The sequence below is a fragment of the Canis lupus genome, chromosome 2 (assembly GCF_003254725.2).
Source record: "Canis lupus dingo isolate Sandy chromosome 2, ASM325472v2, whole genome shotgun sequence".
NCBI classification, from domain to species: domain Eukaryota; kingdom Metazoa; phylum Chordata; class Mammalia; order Carnivora; family Canidae; genus Canis; species Canis lupus.
The window spans coordinates 46949034-46976873 of record NC_064244.1 but is presented as its reverse complement, the minus strand read 5'-3'; the positions used below and the strand labels follow the sequence as shown (position 1 = coordinate 46976873).

At 43.5% G+C, this 27840-nt stretch overlaps 3 long non-coding RNA genes across 46 annotated transcripts in view; 1 reads left to right on the top strand and 2 right to left on the bottom strand.

Annotated features, from left to right (window-relative positions):
- Positions 1–7124, bottom strand: part of LOC112660539 (uncharacterized) — a 270043-nt gene extending 262919 nt beyond the window's left edge. For all 44 annotated transcript variants that reach the window (XR_007406630.1, XR_007406653.1, XR_007406657.1 and 41 more), the window contains exon 1: positions 6119–7124. This is a non-coding gene — a long non-coding RNA (uncharacterized LOC112660539). The remainder of the gene's footprint in view (positions 1–6118) is intronic.
- Positions 44–15902, top strand: LOC112660540 (uncharacterized). The gene is made up of 4 exons (XR_007406672.1): positions 44–481; positions 986–1176; positions 3309–3371; positions 5720–15902. It is a non-coding gene; the product is annotated as an uncharacterized LOC112660540 (long non-coding RNA).
- A 6250-nt stretch (positions 15903–22152) lies between these two features.
- On the bottom strand, positions 22153–26740 carry LOC125753294 (uncharacterized). The gene is made up of 3 exons (XR_007404793.1): positions 26603–26740; positions 25272–25760; positions 22153–22627 (listed from the first exon to the last, which is right to left on the bottom strand). It is a non-coding gene; the product is annotated as an uncharacterized LOC125753294 (long non-coding RNA).
- Between the last annotated feature and the right edge of the window lie 1100 nt (positions 26741–27840).

Genomic DNA, 27840 nt, shown 5'->3' with positions numbered 1-27840 from the left:
TCTAGCTTTTCGCGTTCCTGTTGGTGACAGCATAATTCTGTGTAACACAGAAAAGCTGGAGGTACAATTCTCCATGTGTTGCCTTCAGATGACAAATGTATTCTGCTGATGCCTTGGGCAAAATGCCTCCTCCAAAATGCCATTGTCTGAGAATGCTTCCTCCCACAAAACTCGAGCTGTGGTTGCAGGGTGAGGGATTTTATGGACAGAAAGCAAAGTGGTGTTTCTCTCTTTCAGATCACTCAGAAGTTCAGCCCTCAATGGCTGCTTTCTGCAGTCCACTGTGTCATGTGGCTCCTGGGGTCTGTTTGTACCTTCCACCCTCTTTCGGCTTCTGCAGCTGGAGTTAGATCTGCCTTCTGCTTCCTGAGCAGCTTTTGTTCCTTATCGTCTTCCTGCCATCTTGATTGTGACAACAGCGAGTGGCCGGCACCCAGAGGAGGGGTAACAGGCACCAGGAGATTCTAACTCTGTATTCTGTGTAAGTCTCTGTGTCAGCCTTCTTTGAATACCTTCTGCCTTTTTAATTCATTTAAGCTACGAGAATATACACCTGCTATGTTTATACACTCTGACTTTCTCTGCACATCCCTCCCCACTTGGGGCAAAACTCAGTGTGAATGGTTTTTTTGCATTTTCATCCCCCAGAAGCTGGAGTGCAGCCCTGTGGATGGGACAGAGGGTTAAATCCTGGGGATTAGCCATCCTCACCTTTCAAATGCCTGCAGCTCGAGTGACTTGCTTGATAGCTGTAGGTTACAGAAAAGAGGTTCAATAGAGAATGGGTTTCAGGTATTACCATTTTGTTGATTATTTCAAAGTACTGCTGTTGAGATATAATTGCTTAGAAACTGTTAAGAGATATGGATCAATGGCTACAAAGATAGAAAAATTTTGGACACATCAAATTGGCTATATTTCTGAGACTAAATATTTTGCTGTTTAGATGCATTTATGTCCCGGTGGGGATTTCTTTATATTCTAGAAAGCCGGAAGATTAAGAAAGACTCCTTGTTGCTGATGAGGCAGAGTCTAGAATGCCTGGCACAGTATCTGGAACATAGCAGAGGCCCTGTGAGTGTTTATTAGGAGACCTAATGCTCCATTTGGCCTCCTCACCTCAAGGCCTGCTCCTCTGTGCTCTGTCCTTGTCAACAGACTCTCCTAGCCACCGAGGTAAGCCAGAGCAGACTGATGGATTTCACCCAAAGTTGTTAATCCGTTAACAATTGGCTGTAAAAGTATGCTTATGAAAACAAAATGGGAAAACGAAAAACCAGATTTGCAGTTGCAGTGTAAAAATATAATTGCCATGCGTTAGCAGAAAGAAGGGCCCCTTGCAGATTGCAAATGTTATTTTAATACATAAGGAAAATGTACTGGATTTAATGAATTTGCTTTAGCCATCAGCAAAACGGAATTTTGGATTTAGAGCCCCAGACCTGATTTTTTTGGTTCCTGCTGCTGTTCATTTTTTCCCCATTTGATCATTTGGGAAAAAAAAAAAGTCGGGGGGTGGGGGGCCTCCTGACCAGGCAGTTCTACCACTTAGCAGGTACCGGACCATGGGTGATTCACTTAGCTGAGTCTTGATTTCGTCATTCGTAAAATGGGTGTAAAAATCTATATTTGTTGGATGATTGGAGGAGATGATGTGTATAAAACATCAAGCAGAGTGCCTGGAACACAGAAGAGTAGTCAGAAATAGCAGAATGTGCTGTCATGGCTGCTGCTACTGCTCGATATCGGGGTGGGCTTACACCCCCTCTATCAGTCCCAAGTCCAGAGAACAGAAGCAATATGGGTGGGGGGGGAGAGAGAAGGAGAGGGAGGGAGAGGGAGGGGGAAGGAGGGTGAAGGAGGGGGAGAGAGGGAAGAGAGGGGGAGGGAGGGAGGGAGGGAGAGAGAGAGAGAGATTGATTTATAAGGAATTGGCTCACATAATCATGGAGGCTAGAAAGTCCAAAATCCGCAGGGTGGGCTGGCAGGCTACAGGCCCAGCAGAGAGAGCACACATTGCAGCCCGAGTCCAAAGGCTGTCTGCTGCAGAATTCGCTCTGGCTCAGGGGATGTCAGGCTTTCAGCTGATTGGATGAGGCCTACCCACATTATGGAGGGCAATCTGCTTTACTCAAAGTCCACTGATTTAAATGTTCATCTCATCCAAAACACCCTCACATAAACATACAGACTGATGTTTGAGTACACATCTAGGCACCGTGGCCAGCCAAGCTGACATATAAAATTAGCCATCCCATCGTCATTTCTTTCTGAGCCAACACAATGTAAGATGACAACAGCTTCCTGATGGGTCTCTCTGCTTCTACTCTTGTTTCCTTCCAGGACATTTATAAACAGTAGCAAGAAACAAAACTCCATTTCTTTTTTCTCATGCTTAAATCCAATGACCCCCCATTGCACTCAGAATAAACGCCAGTTTCTTATCAGTCCATAGAAAGCGATGCATGACCTGGCCTCCTCTGACCTCACTTTACTAGAACCATCTGTCTCACTTCTGCCCTGTGTTACGTAAGGTAATGCCAGCTGGTATAACTGATAACACCTGGAATCGCAGTGGCTCCACATAACAAAGATTTACATCTTACTCACTGCTGTAGACAGCTTCTGAGGTAGCTCAGAAGATCCCTGCCTCCCAGTGTTCATTGCAGTAAAGCTCTGACCAACTGCTAGAGGCTGGAAGTAGGGGCCCAAGTGAACCAACGTGCCCTCTATGAGGCAAACAGAGGAATTTGGAATTTTACTCCTGGGTTGGGGGAAAGAAGAGGAGTAAAGCAAGCAAAAGGAAAGGGAAAGATCAGTCAGCCAGTAAGGCATCAGGAAGCTAAATATTTCTGGGAATCACACAGAACATGAGAAAGCCTCAAAGCCAGAACTAACATAGATGGGAAGTTGTTGGCTGTGCGAATTGCAAGGTGCTGCATAAATCCCCACGACCTAGATAGTTTTAGCAGGATCTACCATATTCACATGTACTTTACGTGAGTCAAGCATGTGTGGGCGCGTGTGCACACATGCACAGTGTCATCCAAAATGGGAAAGGGGCTGCCTTTTGCCTGTACACTGACCCACTGCAGAATGCAGACAGCATTGGGAGTACAGAAATGGGAGTCCAAAGGCAGAAGTCATCTTGAGAATTTAAAACCCTGAGAATTCACCAAGATCTCTGTAAGAATTTCAGACATCCCATGGGACGGGGAAAGGTTTGTTTTCCCCATCGAGTTTTAACTGGTTTCAAGGTTGCCAGCTGGCCTGTTTCTCAAGAACCTTCTGCCTTCCTATTGTTGTAGTCTTCACCATCAACACGCTGATGCCCAACTGGGGAGGATGCTACCAGCCCCGCATGAATATAGGTAAGATCACATATCTAGTTTTGGCCAGCAGAACATGCATGGAAGTGATATATTACACAGCAGGCTTGGCATATGGAATTCCTCCTTGCTTTCTTCCACTTTCCTCTTCTTCATTTACCAGCCAGGTATTAAAGTCTGTGGTGACCTCAGAAATCATACATCGAAGATGGCAGTCTCTGTGATCTCAGGCCCCTGGGTGTCTATATGTTTCAGAGAATTTCAGGTGCAGGTGGGAAAATGCCTTCATGAAAAATAAGAAAAGCAAATGCTAACTCAGAATCATGATCCTTCCCTATACATGCCTTATGGACTTATGGGAGATAGACAGGGGACACAGACATGTAAAAAAAAACACAGGTTAAGCTCTTTGCAATTGGTGCCAAAAGAGCCTTTGGAACCAGAGGGGCTCACTCAGTCTTATCCCCAAATGGAGTGGCTTCTTGAAGTTAAAACTGTTAAAAACTACTTAGTAGGTGAGAACTTTTTTGTGCATGGAATTTAAATCCTCTTAGGTCTGGGAGGATGTTTGAGTCTCCCCCAGCAACCTTTACAGTGAGCAATGAGATAAAGAAATAAAGGGCTTCTCTCCATGTGTCACTCAGAATATAGTTCTTGCATAACTTTGGAGTGGGGAAAGGGTGGGGGAGTTGCTAGGGACTGTCGTTTTCCCTTACACAGAGGGCTTGGGAGCCTTCATAGGGGCAGCAAAGTGAGCAGGGTTTGCATGGACAGGGAAATGCCAAGCTGTTTCAGGATGGAGTAAGAGTGGAGGCCATGGTAGCTTCTTCAGTACAGAAGCGCTGGCTTCTTGTGGATTGCTGGTGCCATACAAGGTAGGTGACACATGTGTGACTTCCTGAGTGTGGAGGGACCCGAGAGGCCTTGTCCTGTCCACACAAAGTCTCTATGCCTCTGGAGAATGGAGCCTTTTTAATTTTTGTCTCAGACTCTACACCTTGTGGAGAGATCTATGCCATATCCTCTCCTTGTTAAATAAGACACCTTGGAGGAAGCTTCACAGAATCCTGGTTCGAGAACATCTTTTTGGAAGCTGGAATTGTGATTTAAAGTTAAAGAAAAGAAACGGTGCTTCCCCCAACTTCAGTTCTAGGAAAGCATCTGTCTTCATCAGCTTCATGTAGACTAACGCTTTGAGCTTAGGAAAGACAGATGTGTCCTGGCGGCCTTTACACGCTCACAGGACGAAGGCAGCAGTGCATCATACCTGGCTTGTGAACAGACAATCGCAGCTTCCATTTCACAAATACATCCATTCACTGGGAGGATTCTTTCCCCTTCTGGCTGAGGGAGCAAAATGCCCATTACAGTGTATTTTCCCTGTCCCCAGGCTTTAATATATCTCGGAGCAGCTCTCCTCAGCATTCCGCATTATAAAATCAATCTCTATTTAAGTAAGAGGAGGATATTTATTTCTTAATTTTTTAATAATGTATTTTGTGATTTGTTATAGCTTCAGTGTTGTATTATTTATTTATTGTGCCTATAGGGTGCACTGCCACTTGGTAATAGAGGAGCTATCAAAACTTGAGACCTAAGCAGAAATGAGTTCAATAATATCGCTACACTCTAGGACTTTATCCAAAATTAACAGAAGAACAAAAGTGCAAGGCAATGATAACCCATCTGACAGCATTTGGGGAGCGTTTGTGAGAGCAGTCAGGATGGGAGATTTTAAAAACAATGGCAGGCAAGGGGGAAGTGACAAATGGAGGGACTGTTTTACAATTCAGAAGCATTTCATAAAACCGATTTACTAGGTTCTTGTGTGTGTGTGTATTTGATGTTTTACTAAAAAAAAAAAAAAAAAGAAGAAAAGGTGTCTAAGGATTTGATGGAACTTATATGTTCCCTCCCAGTCCTCCTGCAAGCCACACAGGCAAGGGCAGTGATGACTGTAGCTCACCTGGATTCCAAGGCCTGCTAACAATTTGCTGAGAACTGTGTGTGGGGGGGTGGGGGGGTGGGGGGGTGGGGGGGTGGGGGTTTCAAACGGAAGACCGGGTACAGTTTTGTCTGTTCTCATCATTTGTTACGCAGCATAAATGTGCTTCTTATACTTGTCTTTTGTCTCCCAAAGTTAAAGTAGTAGGAAGTGACCTGTCACAGCTAAAAATTTTCTAACAGGTATACAAAAACCAGGGGCTTTCGGATTAAAAAAAAAAAAAAAAATCGACATTAAATTGGCAGGTTTAACTCAAAAGATTTCTACCCCTGTAAGACCATTACTGACGTCCCACTACTAAGGAATATGATACTAATTGGGACCAATACCCCCAAACCGTTTGGAATTCTTTACCCCCTCTTATTAATCCTGATGTGCATTTCAGGAAAATTATACCATGTTGATGACACCACTTGACATGAAGCAATAAATAAAGGCAGTGAAGGACACTTGCCCTTGGTGGGGAGATGCCATTTTTAGTCAGGCCGTCAGCCAGTCTGTCAACAACATTTATTGAGTGCCTAATGAGAGAAGGTGCCATGAGACAGAGAGGAGACGTGGGCTCTGGCCTTGAGGGGCAGCCGGGACAATGACACAGTCGGAGGGAAGAGACAAGGCCTAGGAACGCCGCGGCAGCAGCCTCTCAGCCTCTCAGTCAGGGAAACCGGGAGGAGGCGCGCGTCACGCAGGCCGAGCGCCTCCCGCCCCGCAGCCCACGCAAAGCGCCTTTTTATCAGGAAGCTCCTCGGACTCTCAGACAACGCCGCGAGGCCGGTGGTCTTACCTGTTCCAAGCCTCGTTTCCCCAACTGCAAAGCGAACTCAGGCCAGGCGCCAAGGAGGGGGCCGAGGCGGCGTCTGCGCAGCTTCAGTCAGCCGCGCTCGCAGGAGTCCAGAGGGCTCCGGAAGTGCCCAAGACGGTGCCGGAAGTGCCCAAGACGGCGCCGGAAGTGCCGAGGCGGGCGCGTGGGAAGAGGAGTGCTTCAGCGGCGGCTGCGTCAGACTCGTCAGCCCGCTCTGGGCCCGGCGCCGCGCCGTTAGGCTTCAAACGAGGGCAGAGCTCTGAAGTTGCTATTTTAGGGTCTGGCTGAGGAGATGACAAAGGACTCGCGATCTGCACGTTCGGCTCCAGCGCAGGTTCAGTTCTGTCGCGTTTGTGTGATTTATGCCGGTGGCAGCAAGTAGATGGCTGGATGCCTGCGCGACCTGGTGATGCTCGGCGGCAGAGCGGGGCAGAGCCTGCGGACTCTCCCTTCTGTCTCGTCTCCTCCAAGGTACAGCGTAGGGCTGCGCCGCGTCGCCCACTGCCGGGCGGGCGTCCCGAAGACGGACCCCACGAAGGGAGGTGGAGTGAGCTCGTTCCCCGCTGCCCTGCCTGCCCCCGAGCCGGCTGTTCGCTGCTCTCACCAAACCCGCGTTTGTGCCCGGTGGAGACCACAGCTCGGAGGGAGACGGTTGACCTGTGCGGACAGAGGAGAGCCCTGAGGACTTCGGTGGGAGCCCTACGAGGCCACGGAGACTGGGTGAAATAAAGACCTCCCCCCTCGTCAGGAGGCGAGTTGTTCGACCTTGACGTGCCCCTCGCTCTCGTCCTCATTGGAGTGCCCGATTTGGAGGAGGTGACGCTGCGGCCTTCAGACAGACGCGGCCGTAGCGAGCGGAGTCGTAGCTCCCGTGCCCGCGAGACGAGGCCGTCAAACGATGCGTATAACATATTTGTGTGCGGGGAGCCGTGACTGTGGGATGCACTTATTCTTTAATTCCAAATAAATTCCTTCCACCTTCCATAGGCTCAAATTTCAGTATGAGGAGGCCATTCATTCATTGAACAAACAGTGTCGTGGATCACTTACCTTGGATCAAACTGCAAACACCAGGTATGGGGAGTTTGGGAAAGACTGCCCCCGCCCTCGTGCGCAGAGCTCACCTAAGGCAGGCGCGGGTATAAGGAAGAGCATGGACTACGAAGCCATACCACCTATGGTTGATGTGAGTACGAGATACCCCAGCTGTCCAGAGAGGCCGAGTTTCATGGTAAACACATGGACTGTGGCTTGAGGATGCTGTAAAACCAAGTGAATGCCCCAGGCTTGGAGACCCCTGGAAAGTCTTTTTTTTTTTTTTTTTTTAAAGATTTTATTTATTTATTCATGAGAGTCACAGAGAGAGAGCGAGGCAGAGACACAGGCAGAGGGAGAAGCAGGCTTCATGCAGGGAGCCCAACGTGGGACTCGATCCCGGGTCTCCAGGATCACGCCCCGGGCTGAAGGCGGTGCTAAACCACTGGGCCACCAGGGCTGCCCATCCCCCTGGAAAGCCTTATTCCAGTGCGCAAGTTTAAGTTCTCATGCCCCGGAAGGTAGAGACTTAGCTGCTCAGGAGTTGCTGCAGATGAATGAGTGGAAATGGGAGGAGATTGGCTCAGAGGTGCAGGGGTTGAAATTGCTCAGAAGCTGAACGTTCCGTTTCCTCCAGTCCCACTGCAGGTCTTCCCAGCTGTAAGTAAAGAGATCTTCCCAGTTGCACAGGGTGGCCTAAACAAGGTGTTGGCCTGACTGAAACTGTCCACACTCAAAGTTGCATAGCCACAGTGAGAAGAAGAGCAGAGCCGATCGAACCAGAATTACAAGGGGACAGATAGGAAGGGAATGGATGGGTATATTATACAATGCACTCCTAAACTCTGGGGGTAACGAAGTGAATTTTAATGAACTGAATCATTTTAACATATTAGGAAATCGGGCTCATTAAAATAGCCCCGTGAATTAAATAAAGGCATATATTTTGAAGTGAAAAATAGAACCCATATCAAATCAAACGTGGGTTTAAAAAAAAACAACAGAGCATCACTAGAGGCAATGAGAAGCAAAATGAAAGAAGACAAGAAGCAGCAGAAGATCTCAAGTTTGTTTTGTTTTTCTCTCCTTAAAATGGGAAATTTCAAACATCAACAGAAATAAAGGGGCTGGTGTAATAAGTTACTTGTGTACCCAGTCCCTCGTCTTTGGTAATGTCAGGAGCTAGTGACCAAACTAATTTCATTTACATCACTCATTCCCCTACTCCCCCACCCCCACCAGCCCAGGGATTGAGATGGTAATGTTGACTGTGAATTCAGAACCAGGCATACCAAGTACAGAGAGTGGTGAGCGGGGAGGATTCTGTGCCAATTGTGAGGTTGTGCCAGGTGGCACCAAGTGAAGCGGTGGCATCTGTGTCCCCATGCTTGTTGGTTCCTTTGCCTGCTTCTAAGCTTTTTGTTCCTATCCTTTGCTTGAAGTTTGAGATTCCAGGAAGTAGAATACAAGGGGTTTAGGTATTTTCTATTCTGATAAAGGAAAGGGGGAGGAGGAAGGGAGAGAGAGTGGAAATGTGGAAGGAGGAAGGCAGGACTGAGGAGAGGAGTACAGTGATTAAGCTTGCAGGTGGCCATCCCCACCCTAGGAAGATTGAGAGAACCAACCACGCTCCCCAGCCCGGATCCTGCCCTCCCACACTCCAGGCTGGGGGGACAGGCTAAACCACTGGCAATTCACCAGTAATCTTCAGTCTCTCTTCATTTTGGATTTCTTTGAGTGCTACCACTTAGCCTTGAATGCTAACCCTCCCTTTTATACTGCCTCGACTCGAGGTCCCCTGAGTCCCAGGTTTGGGTGGGGAGTCCTTCCTGTGTCCTCTCCAGCTTCCCACATTCATGCCCATAGTGTCATGTAACTCACTGTTCAATCACTTGTCTCCCCCTTGCAGGCCATGCACTCTATAAGGACAGGAGTTGTGATTGTCTTGTATCCCCATCTATAGCAAGTGCCCAGCATGCAGTAGGTGCTAAGTATAATTTCTAATGAATGCATATAAAATAAGCGGAAAACAATATGTTGGGTATGTAGCAATGCACAGCCAGGAATAGGGGAATGACCCAGGGCCTCCTTTGTAGAAATTAGACAAAAGGTAAACCAATTTTGAAAGTAAATGCTGCCTTCAAATTAGGGCACACTGTGTGGAGGCTGAATTTCAGTCCTCACTGGCTCCTTAATGAGCAGTGAACAGTGAACAACCTGCCCAACCATGGATAGCAGACCTGTTAGGATCCTCATACCAGTGGTTCTCAAATCAGGCCACATGTTAGAAAACCTGGATTGCTCTTTGAAAATATCTTTGTCCAAATCCCAATCTTGGAGGTTCAGACCTAATTGATCCAGGGCATTGGTTTATTTTTAAAGCACCCCAGGTATCACAGCCTGGGCTGAGAACTATAGCTTTAGATGTAATGGTTGTGCATATTTCAGACTAGGCTCTGTCACAGATGTGTGTTTTCATTATACAGGCACATATTGACATGCTGATGGGGTGTGTTCCAGCTACAAAGCTAACATGTTGGTGTTGGCCAACCACTGGCACTTCTTGATTCACTGCCAGGAGCCTTTGCCTTCACCACTCACCTCCACACCTATGCCTCCTGACCTGTCTCACCTCAAGGACGGAGCCAACAGGGAGCTGAACTGCTACCCTGCAGCTGTAACTCAAAACTGTGGAAACAGAAATAAAGGGGCTGGTGTAATAAGTTACTTGTGTACCCCTGTTCCTGATGTCCTTGACCACCTGCACCTGACTGTGCAACCTTGAGAACGTTCCTTTACAACTCCCTACTTCAGTGACCTTGGCTATACTAATGGAATGGACCCACTTGCCAGAAATATCATAAGATTTAATGAACAAATAATCGTGAAGTGCTCCATAAATACGAATTCTTGTGCAATTGTTAAATAACTTCATTGTATAAAATTCCATAGAAATCTATGCTGTTCCTTTGGGTTTTTCAAATCACTATTTATTTGATTTATGCATATAAGACAGCATTTGCCTAAAAACTCTTTCCTACATTGGTTTTATCTTTGATTTATTCTCTTTGCTTCTGCCAGCACACAGCCTGACATATGTATAAAGGATTTGTAAGAAAAATCACTTAATGCATAGCGTTTCCTTTGTTGTGACTGTCTTATCACGAACTGTTATAGTTGTCACTTATTCTCAGAATTGTTTGTCTAGTTTTCGCTCAGGCTTATAAATACTCACCTTGGACATGGTTTATAGACACTGTAGGGAAAACAAATACATATGCTGGAATAGTCAACTTAGATTTATTCTTACTTAAGGAAAAAAAAAGGCTTAAAGGTTTAATGTGTGCTTGATAAGCTATAATTCAGCCTGAAAGATGCAAGTGGTTTATATTTACTCTCTTGGGTAAGCTCGACATTTATGGTTTCAACACTTCTCAGTACCTCTTCAGTAGGTTATGTCTTTCCCAGAAGAATGGATCTCAAAGCACAATTTCCAAGAATGCTATTACCAAAGGAATGGGAACTTTAACTAACTAGAGCCTGTAGAGAAGTAGGACATGGAATTTGAGAGTTTGTTAAGTACCATGAATGGGTTTGGCTACTGATGAACCCAAGGACGCTCAGAGTATCAGCCCTTTGAAAAATTGTGAAGGAGAAAGTTTGCTCTTTGAGCCCCCAGATCTCTTGACAGCAACTCACACTTCTAGAATGTTCCCTCTCCTATTCCAGAAGGAAGCCATCCAATCTGACCAGGCAGGAGTCTTGCATCTGCTCTCTGGAGAAGGCCCCAGAGCCTGGTGTTAAAACAGGAGGCACTACTCATCACCCTTCCACCAGAGATGCAGTGTGCTGTAGTTTGGGGTCTCACAACTCAGCTTTTCCTCACACTCTGGGTCTTTGGGCAAGTCATTTCATTTTCTGAGCCAAAATTTCCTAACCTGTCAGATGAAGGTACAAATGCCCAACGGGATTATTGTGGAGACCCATGATATCACTACATGATACGTCTAGCACAGTGTCAAGCACAAAAAAGGAATTCTCCAAAGGTTTGCATCTTAATTCACAGAGAAAACGACATTGAAAATGAGAGCAGGGCACCACATGGTAAAGGAAAACAATAGGTTTTGGTTTCAGGAATGCTGTATACCTCTCTGTGCTATGTAACTGGCTGTGTAACCTTGGATATGTCACTTCACATCTCCCACTCCACCAACCCCACCCTGTTTCCTGAGCTGGAAAATGGAGATGACCGTGTCTACCACACAGGGTACTTATGTTACTAGTCAATAATATAATACCACTGTATCCCTGGAAAAATGGAAAGATCTGACGAGAGTTGGATGACGATGGTTTTCATTGCCTCACTTTTAGGAGATAACTCTTCAATAGTCCTTCAATCAGTGATGGATTGGAGATTAAAAAAAACAATGTGATTTTTATAGATCTCAGAAATTCTCTATTTACTATCCACTGAAAAGTCTCTTACTAGTTATTTTCTGCAGAGCAAAATACAGATCAAATACTTTGTGCAAGGCTGCTGTTTCTCTGAGCTGAGATATTGCACTGCAGCGCTGATTAATGCCCTCCGAGCCACTTGTAAGCCTTTCCTCTCGTAGCATGTTAATAGGTTAAGTTTCCTTCATGATTACTAATTTCATATGACTTCACGGGATGATTACATATTTATGTATTATTTATTATGCAAATCTAGCATTATACATTATTTAAAGCCATATTAACAGTATGTATTATTTATGATGGAACTGTATTAATATATATTATTTCAAGTAACTTTGGCTAGGGCTTTTTTTTTTTTTTCCTGTGGATCAGGGCACTGGAAGTTAGTATTCCACTCAAGAATCCATGCAGCTCTCCTTCTGGAGACATTGCCATCAAGTTCCCTATCAGCGCAACTTCTGCAGAGCCATTGTCTATTAAATGACTCCAGCATTAAGGGGCAAAGCCTCCAGGGTTCTGTGACTGCCGACAGTCCTGGTAAGATAGTGTCTCTCCCTTGAAAAATCGTGAAGTAGGTGGTTTGCCATTGGGATTCCACCTTCTCTGACAGCACCTGCTCTTCTCAGAATGTCATCTTTCCTATTCTGGAAGAAAGTAATCAGGTAAACCTGAGACACTGAGCCATGGTAAGAGTACCTACCAGTTAAGATGTATTTGGCTGCAAGTCACAGAAAGCCTGAAAAACCATGGCTTAAATATTAGGGATGTATCTCATTTAACAGGAAATCCAAAGGTAGGTGAGCCCAGGGCTTTTTTTTTTTTTTTTTTTTTTTTTTTTTGTATTTCATGATTCAATTTCTTAAAAACAAAAATGATTGCTTAAACAAAAATAAGAACAATGTATTGTGCAATTTATAACATTCATACAAGTTAAATGTGTAACAACAATAGCACAATGGCCTGGAGGGGAGAAATGCAAGCATACTGCTGAAAGATTTTTAAATTATGCTGTAAAAATACTATATAGGGAGTGGTATAGTGTGATTTTAAAGAAGATTGATAATTGAAAGATATGTGCTAGAAGCCCCTATACCATGCTGTGAGGAGACCAATCACTTGGTCACAGTTGATTAAATTAGACCATTTCCACCCTGGAAGGAGCAACTATTTATCTTGATTGAAACTATCACATATTCTGAATATGGATTTGCCCTCTAGAGTATTTGATTCACTAACACAAGATTGCACATAACATCACATTAGATGGAGGACCCATATTCCTAGAGAGCATGTACAGCAGTATGCACATGACCGCAGGATTTACTAGTTTTATCATATTCCTCACCTTCCAGGAGCTGCTGGGCTTCTGGAACAATCTTTTCACAGGGCACCTGAGGTGTCATCCTAGAGAAGACATCCTAACAGAATGGGATGTCATCCTCCAGGATGCAATATACACCCTAAGTCAACAACATAATATATTCCTCCAGAACATGCCCAAGATCCTAGAGACAAAAGTAGCATCACTGCCAGTGACCAGGGGAATTTCTGTTTTCTGTCTCTGCAGCTCTAGGATCTAAAGGTGCTGGTTCTGGAAGGTGTGATTGATTCTATCAGAGGACACAGTGAGAATCCTATTAAACTGTAAGGTACCACTTCTGCCCAGTCACTTTGGGCTACTTATGCCAAGAAACCAGTAGGTAAGGAGAGAAGTCACTATCCTGTCATTGGTAAAGGATCTAGACTTTGGGGAGGTTATACAATCCAGGCAGGGAGTTCTTTAGGAAGTGAGTGATCCACTAGACCATTTGCTATTCCTTTGGCCCATCTTCACAATATGTGGACTCAAGCAGCAGCCACAGCCTGAGATGGCCATAGTGACCAGCATCTCAGAACAATCAGGGATGAGAAGTGTGCAGCCCCACCAGTTTAGCTACCAAGGCTATCATCAGAGGTACAGCTAAATGGGAGGAATCTAGAATGGGCAGCAAAGGAAGGAGATGAAAAGCATCAGTAGTGGCTTTGAGATCAGCTACAGGGGTAGGGGCTGTAGTTCATTTCACTACCTTCAGGTAGTAAGTTTTCTCGTGAAGACAAACCAAGCAAAATCCTGAAAGGAGGTTGCCAGGGGGGCCGAACTCCATTTGGAGGAAGATGCAAATGGAGGGCTGTATTGATATGCCTCAGAGATCCCCTTTCAGGATGAAACTACTTATTTTCCTAACTGCCTGGAATGTTGGTTGGTGACAACTCATAGCCAGGGGCCTCCAGGAATTTTCCTCTGCTAAGTGGAGCTGCCTTACCCAAGTTTACAGCCCTGTGGGGCCTATACCCAATTACTAGTTATGGGGTGGGACCCTATTCTCTTTCCTCAACTTGTTCAAATACAAAGGGCCACCTCAGCTCTAGCATTACCCTTAGATTCTCAGAGACCTCTGTTGCAACTGCGTGATGTCCCTCTGCTGCTGAATCCTGCTTCTTTCGTCCTCCACAGAAGTCAATCCCATGAGCAATCCCCAGTAAACCTCTTGTATGCGAACCTAAGTGATTTGAAGTCTCTTTTCTAGAGAATCCAATATATATGACACCCATCAGGTTCACACTGTCACATACAGAGGACCAGATCCAGAGGCTGGCAGTGGTAAGCTTGACACACAGAAAGAATTGGTGACTGTAAGGTACTAAACTGGCCTGGAATGAGGACACCTTGAATTAACTTTGAGGCTGCAACCCCCACATACTTGAAACATTAGCCCTGGTCCCCACATAATCACACAAGTATCATAGTTTGAAAATGGATGGTTAAGTTCTTAGGATTTTCTATACTGGCACAATCTCAGAGCAAAATGCCTTCACAAAATGAGAACCCAAGTCTCTTTGATAAAAAGCCTCAAGACATTGGAGGCATCCCTGGCTCAGTGGTTGAGCATCTGCCTTCAGCTCAGGGAGTGGTCCCAGAGTCCCCAAATCAAGTCCCATATCAGGGTCCCCTTGGGGAGCCTGCTTCTCCCTCTGCCTAGGTCTTTGCCTTTCTCTTTGTGTCTCATGAATAAATAAAATCTTAAAAAAAAAAAGAAGAAGTTGGAGGCAGCTAAAATGGCAATATGATATGGCAGGTTTATATTTACATAAAATACAAAATGGCAGATGAAAGGACGACATCACTAATTCACTAAAAAAGTCATCTAGAGTCCCCAAAAGCCAGTTATAAACTCAGTTCCCCAAAACATAGATGGACATATCTCCCCAGTACGAAACCTTTGGGTGCAATCTCCTCAGACCCTCTCATCCCCTGCAGACCACTCTTCCTTCTTCGCCTTTACTAGGACAAGGTGTCCAAAATCCAAATGACCTAAGATGATCTGGACAACTGTCTACAGTGGTAAAACCTTTGTGCAATGCCAGTTCTCTCATCCAACTTTCCATTATTTCCTGCTTATTTATTCTGCATGTGTATTGTCCAGTTCTCTTTGTACTCTGGCTTCCTAGTCATTAAAATTTTTTTAACTTTTAGATTTACAGAAAAGTTGCAAAGATAGAACAAAGTGTTCCTGTCTACTCTTCACCCTGCTTTCCCTACATCTTATATAACTAAGGTACACTGTTAAAACAAATAAATTAACATTGATATAATACTATAAACTAAACTACAGACTTTATTTGGACTTTACCAGTTTTTCCACTAACGTCCTCTTTCTGTTCCAGGATCCCATCCAAGATACCACATTACATTTAGTCATCATGTTTTCTGCTTCCTTCAATCTGTAGCACTTTCTTGATCTTTTCTAGCTTTTCATGACCTTAAAATTTCAAACTCCTCTTCATTGATACTGTAGCATGTCCCTCAATTTCTCTTTATTGGTGTTTTCCCATGATTAGACTAATTATGAGTTTTGGGAAAGAATACCACAAAGGTGATGTGTCCTCATCATGCTATCAACAGAACTTATCACTGTTGATGTTAACTAGATCCCCTGCTCCTTGTCTGTGTCCTTTCAATGCTTTATTTTTTGGAAGCAGGTCACCAGGCCAGCCCGTGTTCACGGGGAGAGGGGTTAAGTTCCACCTCCTGGAGAGGAATATCTGTGCACGTTATATGGAGTTCTTCTGTTTGATTTGCTTCTTCGATGGGGTAATTGGGTGATGGGCATTAAGGAGGGCACATGATGTGATGAACACTGGGTGTTACATGCAACTGATGAGTTAATGAACTCTGCATCTGAAACTATTGATGTACTATATGTTGGCTAATTGAATTTAAATAAAAAAGGGGTCATAAAAAGGATTTGTTTCTTCTCCCTGTTTATTCGTTCAATTATTTGTTTATATCAGTATGGGCTTATAGATATTTTATTCTCTGCTATAATCCTTTTGCTCAGGTTGTCCAAGCTTTGGCCACTGGGAACTTCTGTGTCTTTTTGATATGTGGGTTCATTTTTCTTTCTTCTTTCTTTCTTTCTTTCTTTCTTTCTTTCTTTCTTTCTTTCTTTCTTTCTTTCTTTCTTCTTTCTTTCTTTCTTTCTTTCTTTCTCTTTCTTTCTTTCTTTCTTTCTTTCTCTTTCTTTTCTTTCTTTCTTTCTTTCTTTCTTTCTTTCTTTCTTTCTTTCTTTCTCTTTCTTCTCTTTCTTTCTTTTATTTCCTTACTTTCTTAATTTCTGGCACTGCAAGATGCTCCAGGCTCATCTGGTATTCTCCTAGCACAGCCCAAGATCAAGTGCTCATTCCTTTTATTGCACAAGGGTTGTTAAAAACCAAAATCTTGGTGCCGCATATGTTTGTTGCCACTGGGTTGACACTGCTCCCAGACTCTCTCAGCAGTCAGAACTATGATATGTATGTGTGTATACTAGCCCATAGATATACACATAGCTCTCCCTCTATATATGTCTATCTGTATCTATATTGAAGTAAACATGAGTTCATACTGATATCTCTGACTCTAATCCTATACCCCAGAGTCATTCTAGCTAATCCCCCTTGTTTATTTGTAATTTTTTTCCCGAACCATGAGAAGCTGATTCTCATGATCTGTAATTTATTTACTTATTTCTTCAACCCTGGTATACATGCAAAGTAGTTTCAGAATTGCTAATTTACATTCCTGCAAGAAACAAATTTACCAGCTATAATACGGTATCACATGCAGTTTTTTTCTTTTGGCTTTACCATAATCACTAAAAATACCATTTTCCAAAGTTAGTTACGTCAGCTCCTTTTTCCCTACTCCCTTCAGTAAGGCTATACCATACATTTACAACACACCTAGATTCATTTGTCACAGTCTGTATCCTATCTTGAGATTCTCTGACATTCTGGTTAAGTTTTTAATATGTGTATATGGTTCATTCTTTGTGGTGTACAAATCTATGGGTTTTAGCAAAATGCAGAGTCATGTAGCCATCCTCCTAGTACTATGCAGAGCAGTTCTATTATTCTAAAGTTTCCTTGTGTGGCACCCTTATAGTCAACTACTCCTTCCATTCTCAACCTCTCACAACTGGTGGTCTTTTTATCCCTCTATAAATATCACAGTATCATTTAATGGGATTTTAGAATGCATAACCTTTAGGTCTAGCTTTTTTCCCTTAGTGAAATGTATTTAAGATTTCTCCAGAGCATTGCATAAATCAATAGCTCATTCCTTTTCACTGCTGACTAGCATTCCATCATATAATTATAACACAGATTGTCTATCACTTCATCTATTGAAAGACATCTTGCTTGTTTCCGAATTGTTGTCAATTATGAATAAACTTCTATAAATATGCTGTATAGATTTTTGTAGTATAAACTTAAGTTTCAGTTCAGTTGGGTACATACTTAGGAGTGGTATCACTGGGTTATATAAATGTGTGTTTAACTTTATAAGAAACTGCCGAACTGTTTTCCAAAGTATCTGTACCATTTTGCACTCCCATCAGCAATGTGTGAGTTTCCAGTTGCTCTGCAATCTCATCAGCACTTGGTTTTCTCTGTTTTTTAAAGCAAGTCTAATAGATGTGCCATGATGCTTCATAGTGGTTGTAATTTGCACTTCCCTAATAACTTAGTAATTTTTAACACTGTTCTTTGCTTGGTTTCTAAAACTCTATTGACACTAGCCTTGAGGGAAATAAACTTAGATGGAAAGAATGGGTGTAGAAAGTATAAGTTGTAGGAGAGGGAGCAAAGGAGAGCCGTGTGTGAAGTGAGGAGAAGGTAGAAAGGAGGCTATGTCTGTAATTTGAAGACCTAGATCTGAATTCTGGACCCACCACTAATGGTCTTTCAAAGGTCACTGAACTTCAGGAGCTCAGTATTGTCATAAATCAATTGGAGATAAGTTGTAGAAATTGTACACAACTGTAAACACGATTTGTAAGTTGCACAATGAAGGGCAACAGGATTTGTCATTCTAGCGTCTCTCCTTTGTTAGCCAGTTAACCTTTGCAAGTGCATCCTGTATCCCTCTATTTTCATTCTTCTCCAGCCCCCTCAGGCTGGCCCTAGTCTTCAAAATGTCACTGTCCCACACAGAGTGCCTCATCACTTCCCTTTTCCTAAACTTCACCTCATTTGTCATAATGTACCTTGTCTTTGGGGAGATGAGGGGTTGGGAGAAGGAAGGGCCATGAGTAGTAAAGGCAAACGCAGATCCGCCATGAAAGGGTGTGCTAATGAGACTTGTAAGAGTGCCAACTCTGCTACTAAATGCCTCCAAGTCATTTAATCTTTGCAATCCTTAGTTTCTTCAGATATAAAATGGGAATGCTCAACCCAAGAGCCATGACAAGGGGCAAATGAATAAATGGATATCGATGTTCACAGAACTTTTTGCAGGTTTACAGTTTTGTGTGGCCCATAAATTCCACCTCTAAGTGTGACCCTCAATGTCCACTCCCCTTCCGGCATCTTCAGATATTCCTGGAGTCCTTGAAGCATTGCACATCTGCTTAAGGCCCCTACCCCTCCTGTCTTCTCCTCACAAGCCCTACTGATATCTGGTGTCTCTATGAGAATGCTTCTTTCTGATTAGGCTAGGGATTGCCTCCTGGACCACTAAAGCCACCAAACCCTTGAGGTGCCAAAGAATGTCACAAGTTCTTTACCTCTGGCTGGGTCACTGCAGTGGTGCCATATTCCATGAACAAATGAGCCAACCACCCTACCCTCTTCACATTTCTGTACCAGAGAAAGTAGTTTGAATGACAACTAGCATTGCTTGGGATCCCAGTCTCAGCCCCTCAGAAAAGTAGCTCTTGTAGGACTTCCTGAAGACTATCTCCTCCATCAGAGGCTCAAAGGTCAGTTTGGGGCTGGGCTAGAGATACATCATGACTTCTCTAACATCCCAACCTATGTCCCATGCTCTGCCCCCCCGCCCCCCCAGTATTTGATAGCAAATACTTTTTCCTGACAGACTCCTTCTAACCATGCAAACCCTTCAGGGAAATAGTCACAAGAGGAGGACAATGAGGATGAGGTTTTTCTAGAGCCATCCACACAATTTCAGCTGAAGTTGGCTCACCTGGGACCATCCCACAAAAATGCAATGACATAAAAGCATTTTACAAACCTTAAGGTGCTATTAGATTTTTATGATCATCATTATATATATATTCTCCATGCTACTGTGTGAGCTACTTTCTGGAAGCTAGAATGCCATCACCATGGAGTTAGGATAATGGAAATTTCAGGGCCTTGTGAGGGGGCCTAGTATCACACCTTGCCTTTTTCCAGCACACTTTCCTGGTAAAAGTGGCCCTGCCACTGCCTCACTCCTTAAGCAGCAGCTCTGTGTTTCTGAGCACAGAACTTGATTCCTGCTTTAGGCAACACTGCCCTGGTGGATCAGAGGCAACTAGCCTCACAGAGGGCACAGCAGCAGCCAGATCCTTTACAGACTGCTTGAAAATGCATTTTAAATACTGAAGGTAAGCAAGATCGAAGAAGTGGCCTCCCATCCTTTCTCCAGCTTTGGGGAACCCTCCAATGGCTCAGTCCCTGGGAGAACCAAGTGACAGCATGCCTGCAACGGATGAGATGCAGAAGACAAAGTGCTAATACTGGTTTCTGAAATGCAGATAGGAATTGATGAAATAATCTGCTTGGCCATGGATCTCCCCTGGCTGCCTGCAGAAAGCTAGGACAAAGGCAAGGCATTTGCCTAAATATTCTCATTCTATCATCTCCCCAACTCAGTCTCTGGCATCAGCTTTGCTCGTAAATGTGTTAGCCCAACATAGAGGCTTACTGAGTAGGAAGCTCAACCAAGGTCCAGGTTCAGGATCAGTCAAGGTAGGAGTCACACCAAGGCCACTATGTAGGGTCCTGGTCAGCTGTTCCATGCTCTCCTTTGTTCCTCCTTTCTTTATAGATAGGACCTGTGTGGACATGTCTGATGAGTGTGAGAAGAGGAAGTGCAGGTAGTGCGGATCCTCTATGAAAAGCAAAGCAAACAAGCAACAGCACAACCCTCTCAGCTATTCTGCTCTCAAAACCAAAGACCTGTAAGTGGCCATCTCTGGTCCCTGCAGGCAGCTATGGCCTTGACCCATTTTCCCAACTAGAAAATGGAACTCTCCTCTCCTACTTCCCCACCCATGAAAAGGAGATGAATATGAAACCCAGGCCCAGCCATTCCCAGCCATTGGGCATCTCCAGCAGAGAGGTTGGGCTCATGGGAAGTCTCCAGGATGTTATCCACCTGTTGTCTGCACAACATACCCTTCTCATGTTTGCCTACTCATTCTCACCTTACAATGGTTTTGAGAGTTTTCTGGTGAAGGCTGAGAGTAGGCCTGGGCCCAGAAGCCACTACCGGAGCTTCTACTCTGTGGACAGGACAAGTGGATGAGCCCATGTTTTGGGTTGGGACTTACCTTGCCTCCCAGCTGTCAGCAGAAGCCACTGAGAAAGCTCTTGCCCTAGAGGAGTGAACAGAAGTCCCTTATGGACAAGATGGCACCAATCCATTGTAGTTCTCCATCATTCCTCCACGGAGGATACTCAGGACAACACATTCAGAGGTTTAGGTACAACTGCCCCACAAGCTGAAATGCCTACATTTTCCCTCCCACTCAAGAAAGCAAATTGTTACATTAGAGTATGAGAGCTACTTATTTGGGGTTTAACCCTGAATCCACACTTTTGTATTAAAATTCACTTATTTTTCCAACTTTGATATCTATCTGCAACAAATAATTTGCAAAATGGCTTCTGAAAGTGGGTTCTGAGAGCATGATTAAGAATACTACTCTAAAAAAAAAAAAAAAAAAAAAGAATACTACTCTAGGGACACCTGAGTGGCTCAGTGGTTAAGCATCTGACTTTAGCTCAGGGCGAGATCCTAGAGTCCCGGGATCGAGGCCTGCCCCAGGCTCCCTGCATGGAGTCTGCTTCTCTCTCTGACCGTGTCTCTCATGAATAAATAAATAAAATATTTTTTTAAAAAAGAATTACTCTAGAGAGTGAGTGATTTGTTGGGGGGTGGTAAAGGGAGAGACACATGTATAAAAAGACTATAGAAAAGAATTTTTCTACTTTTCCCTCCTTTCTATCATGACTCGTAGACTTTGATCTAGATCTGCCACTCCAGAAGTGTAGAAAGGCCAGGAAAAGGCACAAGTGGAGTATGTGCTCACAACTTGGAAAAAACAAATGCATGCCTTAAGAACTGAAATAAAGTGCTGAAGAAAAGAGTCTTAAGTGTGTCACTTAATTGTGTCACATCACCTAAGTGCACATATTTTTGGAACCTTTGGAGAGAATGGAGAAAGAGATGTTAGCATCCTTTTTAAAAAGTTCACAAGGAATTATCTGGTATCTCCCTACACTACTCATGGTAATGGTTTCACTAGGTTCTACCGAGCTAGAGAAGACGTTTCCCAAAACCAAGCAGGCAGTACCTGGAGGAATTGATGTATACGAGATAGATTTTGAAACGGCAAACATTAGATAAATAATGCAAATTATTTAAATGGTCTCACTATTTGGTGGCAGAATGACTCAGGCCAAATCAGATAATAGTCAAGTTGAAAAATCCAGATGGGCCTGAATGGAGTGGTGGAAAAAAATCTGGCTGCAAATCACCCCTAATTCACCTCTTACTTTTTTTCTGGGGCCAAAAAAGAGCCTAAAGCTCTAACAGGACTGTGAATGAAAAACAATTCTGGAAACAAAATTAGCATGACTCAGAGCAGAGCAGTCTGGAAGCCTGGGCTGGCCTAGCACACTTCAGGGCTGACCCTATTAACAACAAGAGAGAGAGGAAGCTGCCCTCATGGCTCTCGGTGATGAAGGCCTAAGTGTCACAAGAGCAAATGTCTGGAAGTCCCACAGACAAGCAGCAAGAGTCATGACAGACACAGCAGGGGCTAGACCTGGGCACAGACCCGGATGCTAAGAATTTGAAGGAGGGGATGGTCTAAAGCCAAGTGGAAAGCCCAGGGCTGTGGCACAGGTATGAGAGGTTGAAAGATAGTTAGGGGTCATGGAGTAAGCAGAGTCAGAGACCACACTGTATTTTTGCACATATACACACGTACATACACACGCACACATATATACACATGCACTGTGAGCCCTTTGAGAACAGGAATGTCTCTTATTCCCTCCATGTCTCCAGCAACTTACAAGAGAGCCAGGTGCCCAATAAGGGCTTTTGGAAGTCAAAATGTGGAAGTAGGTTAGATCAGATGAACAGCTGGTCCTGAGAAGGTACGGGTGAAGGTGTCAAGTCAGATGCAGTGGTTGGTCTGTCTGAGCCGACTTTTGGGGTTGAGCTAGGAATCAGAGGGAACAGGAGGAGTGTTGTGAGTAGCAGCCAATCCAGGCAGCTGAGATGCAGCTGTAGCAACAAGGAGCTGCCAATTGTGAAGCCATCTTGTAGCAAGAGGCACAACAGTACGGTGTTGAAGAGTGCAGGGCTGTAGTTAGGGTCCCTAGGCTCACGTCTCGGCTTGGTGACTATGAGACCGTGGGCCACTTACTGGTTCTTTCAATGTTCTAGTTCCTCATCTGTAAAATGGAAATAACAACAGTGCTTAGCATAAAGAGTGGTGAGAACTAAATAAGCTATTGCAATTAAGAGTTCAGAGCAGTACCTGGAACACAGGAAGTACCCAATATTAGTGATACTACTATCAATTATCCTTCTCTTCCATCCAACGAATTTGTGTGTGCTTGCTGCCAGCAAGAATGAGCCCCGGGACTTAGACTACCCAGGGCTCTGTTGGGAACATAAGCCGACCTGCCTCTCAAGGGTCTGGCTCTCACCGCACCTGCACTGTTTAAAACACCACCTCCCCACCCCCGCCTCCCTCCTCCCCCATATGGACTACTGCAGTAGTCTCTTTGACTCTGGCTTTAGTCTCAGTCTTAAACAGCCAGAGTGATATTTCTAAAATGGGAATCTAATCAGACGATCTCACTTGCCTGCCTAATATCATGATTTCCATTTGTTCTCGAGATCCTTTGGGTTTCCTTTCCTACAAAGGATGAGAGAGCTCCTCAGAAAAATAGCTGACTCTAAGACTGGAGCAGGAAATATCTAAAAAGAACTTGGGACATCTCTTAGTGCCAGAAAGTAAGGACGCACTCACACAAACAGAAAACCCTGCAATGATGGGGGCCTGTTGAAGGGACACAGGAACCCGCTTAAAAGAGCTTCCAAGGGCCGAAGCTGGAACAATTTGGACACAAAATAAATAAAATAGTATTGGATTATAACCTGAAGTAGAAAATAAATATCCCTGAGTTCATATTAAGGTAAGTAAATGAATAAATAAGTAAATGGTAGAGAAGGGACAAATTTCCCCTGCAGAAGAATTCCAGGTAAGTTATGTAGCTGCTTCATTTACACTCAAGGAGGGAGTCTAATTCTCCACTCCTGAAGTGTGCGCTGTGTGTAGTGACTTCCTTCCACAGCTACAGAGTGTGTGGTAAGGGGGGGGGGGGGAGTGATTTTATAGTGGAAAAACTTGGCAAACACTAGTTCAGCCGGATGATCAAGGTCAGCCTTAGCAGTGTGACTCCTAAGTGATAGAGTTCTTAAATTAATAGCATGTGCCTTTGCTGCAGTATGATGAGCATGGCACTGCCTCTGGGGTTTCCTCCCAAAACTCGTAACTCCAGTCTACTCATGACAGAAACATCAGACAAATCCAATACCTGACCATACTCCTCAAAAAACTGTCAAGGTCATCAAAAACAAGCAGTCTGAGAATCTGCCACAGCCAAGAGTTGCTCAACGAGACATAACAATTAAATGTTATGTGGTATCCTAGACAGGATCCTGGAGCAGAAAACGAACACTACATAGAAACTAAAGAAATATGAATAAAGTATTCACTGCAGTCAATAATGTTTCAATCTGGATTCATCAATTGTGACAAATGTACTCTACTAATGTCTCGCTCCAATTAGGTCTCTGTGTAATTGTCACGATTTTTCTCTAAATCTGAAACTGTTCTAAAAATTAAAGGTCATTAAGATGAAAGAAAACAGGAGAGAATCAAAAGGCAAATATCACCTGTTTTAGAATTCTGGGAGGCTCAGTTACCACTAGACCAAGCACATTCATGATTCAACAGCAACATCTCTCTCACCCAAAGGCACACTCAAACTCCGAGTTCTTCAGAGAGGTGACAACAGGGTTACCCCACTTCCTTCCATTGAGAACACAGAGAGCACCCAGGTTCACCACCTCATAGAGAGGCAGCCGGGCGCAGGGTCAATGGGAAGTTCAGGCCCTGGGGGAGGCCAGCTGGCTCTGCCATGAACTCAGGCGAACTCTGAACCAGTTCTCTCGTCTATAAAATAATAAAATAATGATACTTAGCACACAGAGTTGTTGAGATAACATATAAAAATGCTTAACACAGTGCCTGGCACATGATTGTGGAGTGTTAATATCTCATTCTTCCTAGAACTTGCCAGGAGAGCCCAGGCTGTGGATTCCACACGCAGGAGAAACAAAAATGCTTCCTGCTGCCTAGAAATTTCTTGTCAAAGCTAAAGTCGACAGATAGAGTGGTAGTTAGAGTCTCCATCAGGCAGGGAATTGTCTAAGTGACTTGGCCAGAGCTAGCTGAGAAGCCCAAGCTGCAGTTTATTATGGAACTGTTCTCAGAGCCTGTGCATTTGGAAGGGAAGCCACGTGGAGGCCTAACATTTACCCCGAGGCGACTCACTTGGCCATTTGCTGACTGGATTGATTTCCACAAGATCAGGAAGCTCCATTTTAATATGTTCCAGCCAGTTCTCAGCCTACACAATGATTACAATCAGATCTAAACCAGTTTGAGCAGAATTTGCCAGTAAAATGTCATAAGACTACAGAGCCAATTCTTTATTACTTCAATAAATCTAAACATATAACACTATGGTTTTAACAACAACCCGTTGTGTTGTTGTAATTTTAACACAAATAGCAATTGAGTGTGTCTGGTATGATGTGTTCCCACAATTTCGAGGTCGCCCTGCTGACTGAGCATAATTCCATTCCCTCCCCACCCCGCCCACTGATAGTTACCAAGGTTCTCCTTTGTAACCGCTCGGCTATTTGACCAGGTAGAGATGCCAGTTGGTGCTGGCATCACTGTCCTTCATTTCTGAGGACCCCCAGAGCAATTCCCTGTCCCTGTCTAGCTGGGCAATTTACCAGCAGAGCAGAGAATCTCCTGGATGCCAGATCTGGAAGCTGGGTTTTCGGCCACCGGAAGCCCCTGCTTGTGCTCCTGTTCCCATATGCCAGACTCTCAGGTACAGAATGGAAGACTTTTCATGATCATCAAGATGGCCAAGCCATCTTATAGGGTTGCTGTATAATCCTGTTCTCTTCTAGAATTTTGGCACATTCTTATTTCCGTGTGATTAAAAATTACATATTCAGTAGGTATACTAGTCGGTTCCTTTTACTATAATATCAGTCAATCTTGATGTATTTATTGTGAATCCACTGTGTCTAGCATCGTGGTAGGAGCTTTAGGTGATCCTCAGAAGCAGGGCACTTACAAATACATGTTTTGTGTTTTCTTTCAGCATTATCTTTCCCATTTTAGATGCCTCGTCAATTCCACGATACTTCCAACTTTTTATCTTTTAAGATTTTTTTGTTTCATTTTATTTCTTTCACATTCTACAGTTAGTTCTGTGTTATAGGGGAAATAAAGTAGTAAGTTAAACAATTATCTGACAAATTCAATTAAAGCACAATAACAATTTGGTTCTTCTGGCTAAATGGAAGTTTCTAGTAAGAATTTCCCAACTATTCTACTCCACTATAAATAGCTGATTAATTCTATTCTCAGCCATGAGGGGAAAGGTAACTGATGTCCAGGGAACACCTACTATGTGCCAGTCACCCTGTTAAGTGCTTTACAGACATAATTTCATTTAACTAGAGAGATTCATTATAGTTTCACAAATTTGCTTTTGGTTTTTTTTTTGTGTGTGTTTTTTTATTTTTATTTATTTTTATTTTTTATTTTCAGGCTGCTGAAGTTCCCATTTCCCTGAACACACCCACAGTAGCACACAAGGACAAATGCCTTGATTGGTGCAGTAACACCTGAACTTCCTTGAGGCAGTATTCTCCTATGGAATTTAACATTTTTATATATTAGTAACTCAGCAAGAGTTGTTGAATTGAATAGATAATCTGGTTTGAATCTTTCTATCTGCTCATCTCTATGTATAATCATGTAAAGAAATCTTGTTAAAAAAAAGCTAAGCTAACATTAAAATTATTCAAAATGTATACAAATATTTTGGAGTGATTTCTGACATTTAGATCTGTCTTTGCCCAATATTTGGATGTCTTGATAAGAAAACAAGAACTAAACCAATATTTGAGTTACTCAAAAGATCAGGTGCCAGGTTAACACATTTTGAATGCTATTTTGGCTTCAGAAAACTCCAACTGCAGAAGTAAAAATTAAATACCAACACAGGCTCTACATACATAAGTAAGCACATCAACGTAAGTTTTACCCTCCTTGCAAAGTCAGTCGTGCTTGCTGACTACACACAATTGGCCCAGGTCACACTATAGCACATGTATGGAAGAAAATGCAGTATTCCTCCATTCAACCAAAATGGATTTCCTGAATATCCACAGCCAGTGTACCTGTAGAATACAGAATGGGGAACACAAAGGACTAATAAGATAGGGCCCCACTCTTCTTGGAGAGATAAAATTAGCACAGTTAAAATAGATACAAAAGAAAGTGAATGTAGGATCCAATTAAATTTAATTATATATATTATATATAACATGAATTATATGTAATGTATTTTTAATTATATATATTGTATATATGTGTGTGTGTATATATATATCTATATATATATCTGACTGAAAATCATTAGAACTGAATTCAAACGCTTTCTGTGAGCTAAGTAAGTGCAGGGCTTAGGAAGGCCTCCCCTGCTCATCTTTGAACCTCTGTTCCTACAAAATGCCTGGCAATTGGCAGATAAACAACACACTATGAATGAATGAATAAATGACTCTTACTGTGTGGAAAAAGCTTATAAGAGAGTAAAGCAGTAAAACAAATATAAAAAGAACTATAACATTCAGTAGTAAATGATCCCAGGGCACCATGTTTTGAAAGTTTACAAGTGGAGAAGACATGAAGTTGAAAATTAGGATATAGGTTCAGTGACAGATAATATAATTTGAGTGAATTCTAGGGCAGTGGCAGAGGGTAAGGCTGTAAAGATAAGTTGTAGCATATAGTAGAGGCCTTCTTAGGCAATGGGATCCACAATAGGATTTTTAAAAACACGATAATCTAATTGAGCTATGCAGTGTTAAGAATAAGCCAGAGATAGGGGCTCCCAGGTGGCTCAGTTGGTTGGGCAGCTGACTCTTGGTTTCAGCTCAGGTCATGGTCTGGGGATCTCAGGATCAATCTCGGTATAGAGCCCCGTGTGGGGCTCCATGCTCAGTGGGGACTCTGCTTAAAGATTCTTTCCCCCCCCCTAAAAAAAATTCTTTCCCTCTGCCCCTCCTACTGAGCAACAAACACTTTCTCTCTCTCAAATAAATAAAGATTTTTTAAAAAAGATTTTATTTATTTATTCATGACACACACACACACACACACACACACACACAGAGGCAGAGACACAGGCAGAGGGAGAAGCAGGCTCCATTCAGGAAGCCTGACGTGGGACTCGATCCTGGGTCTCCAGGATCACACCCTGGGCTGCAGGCGGCACTA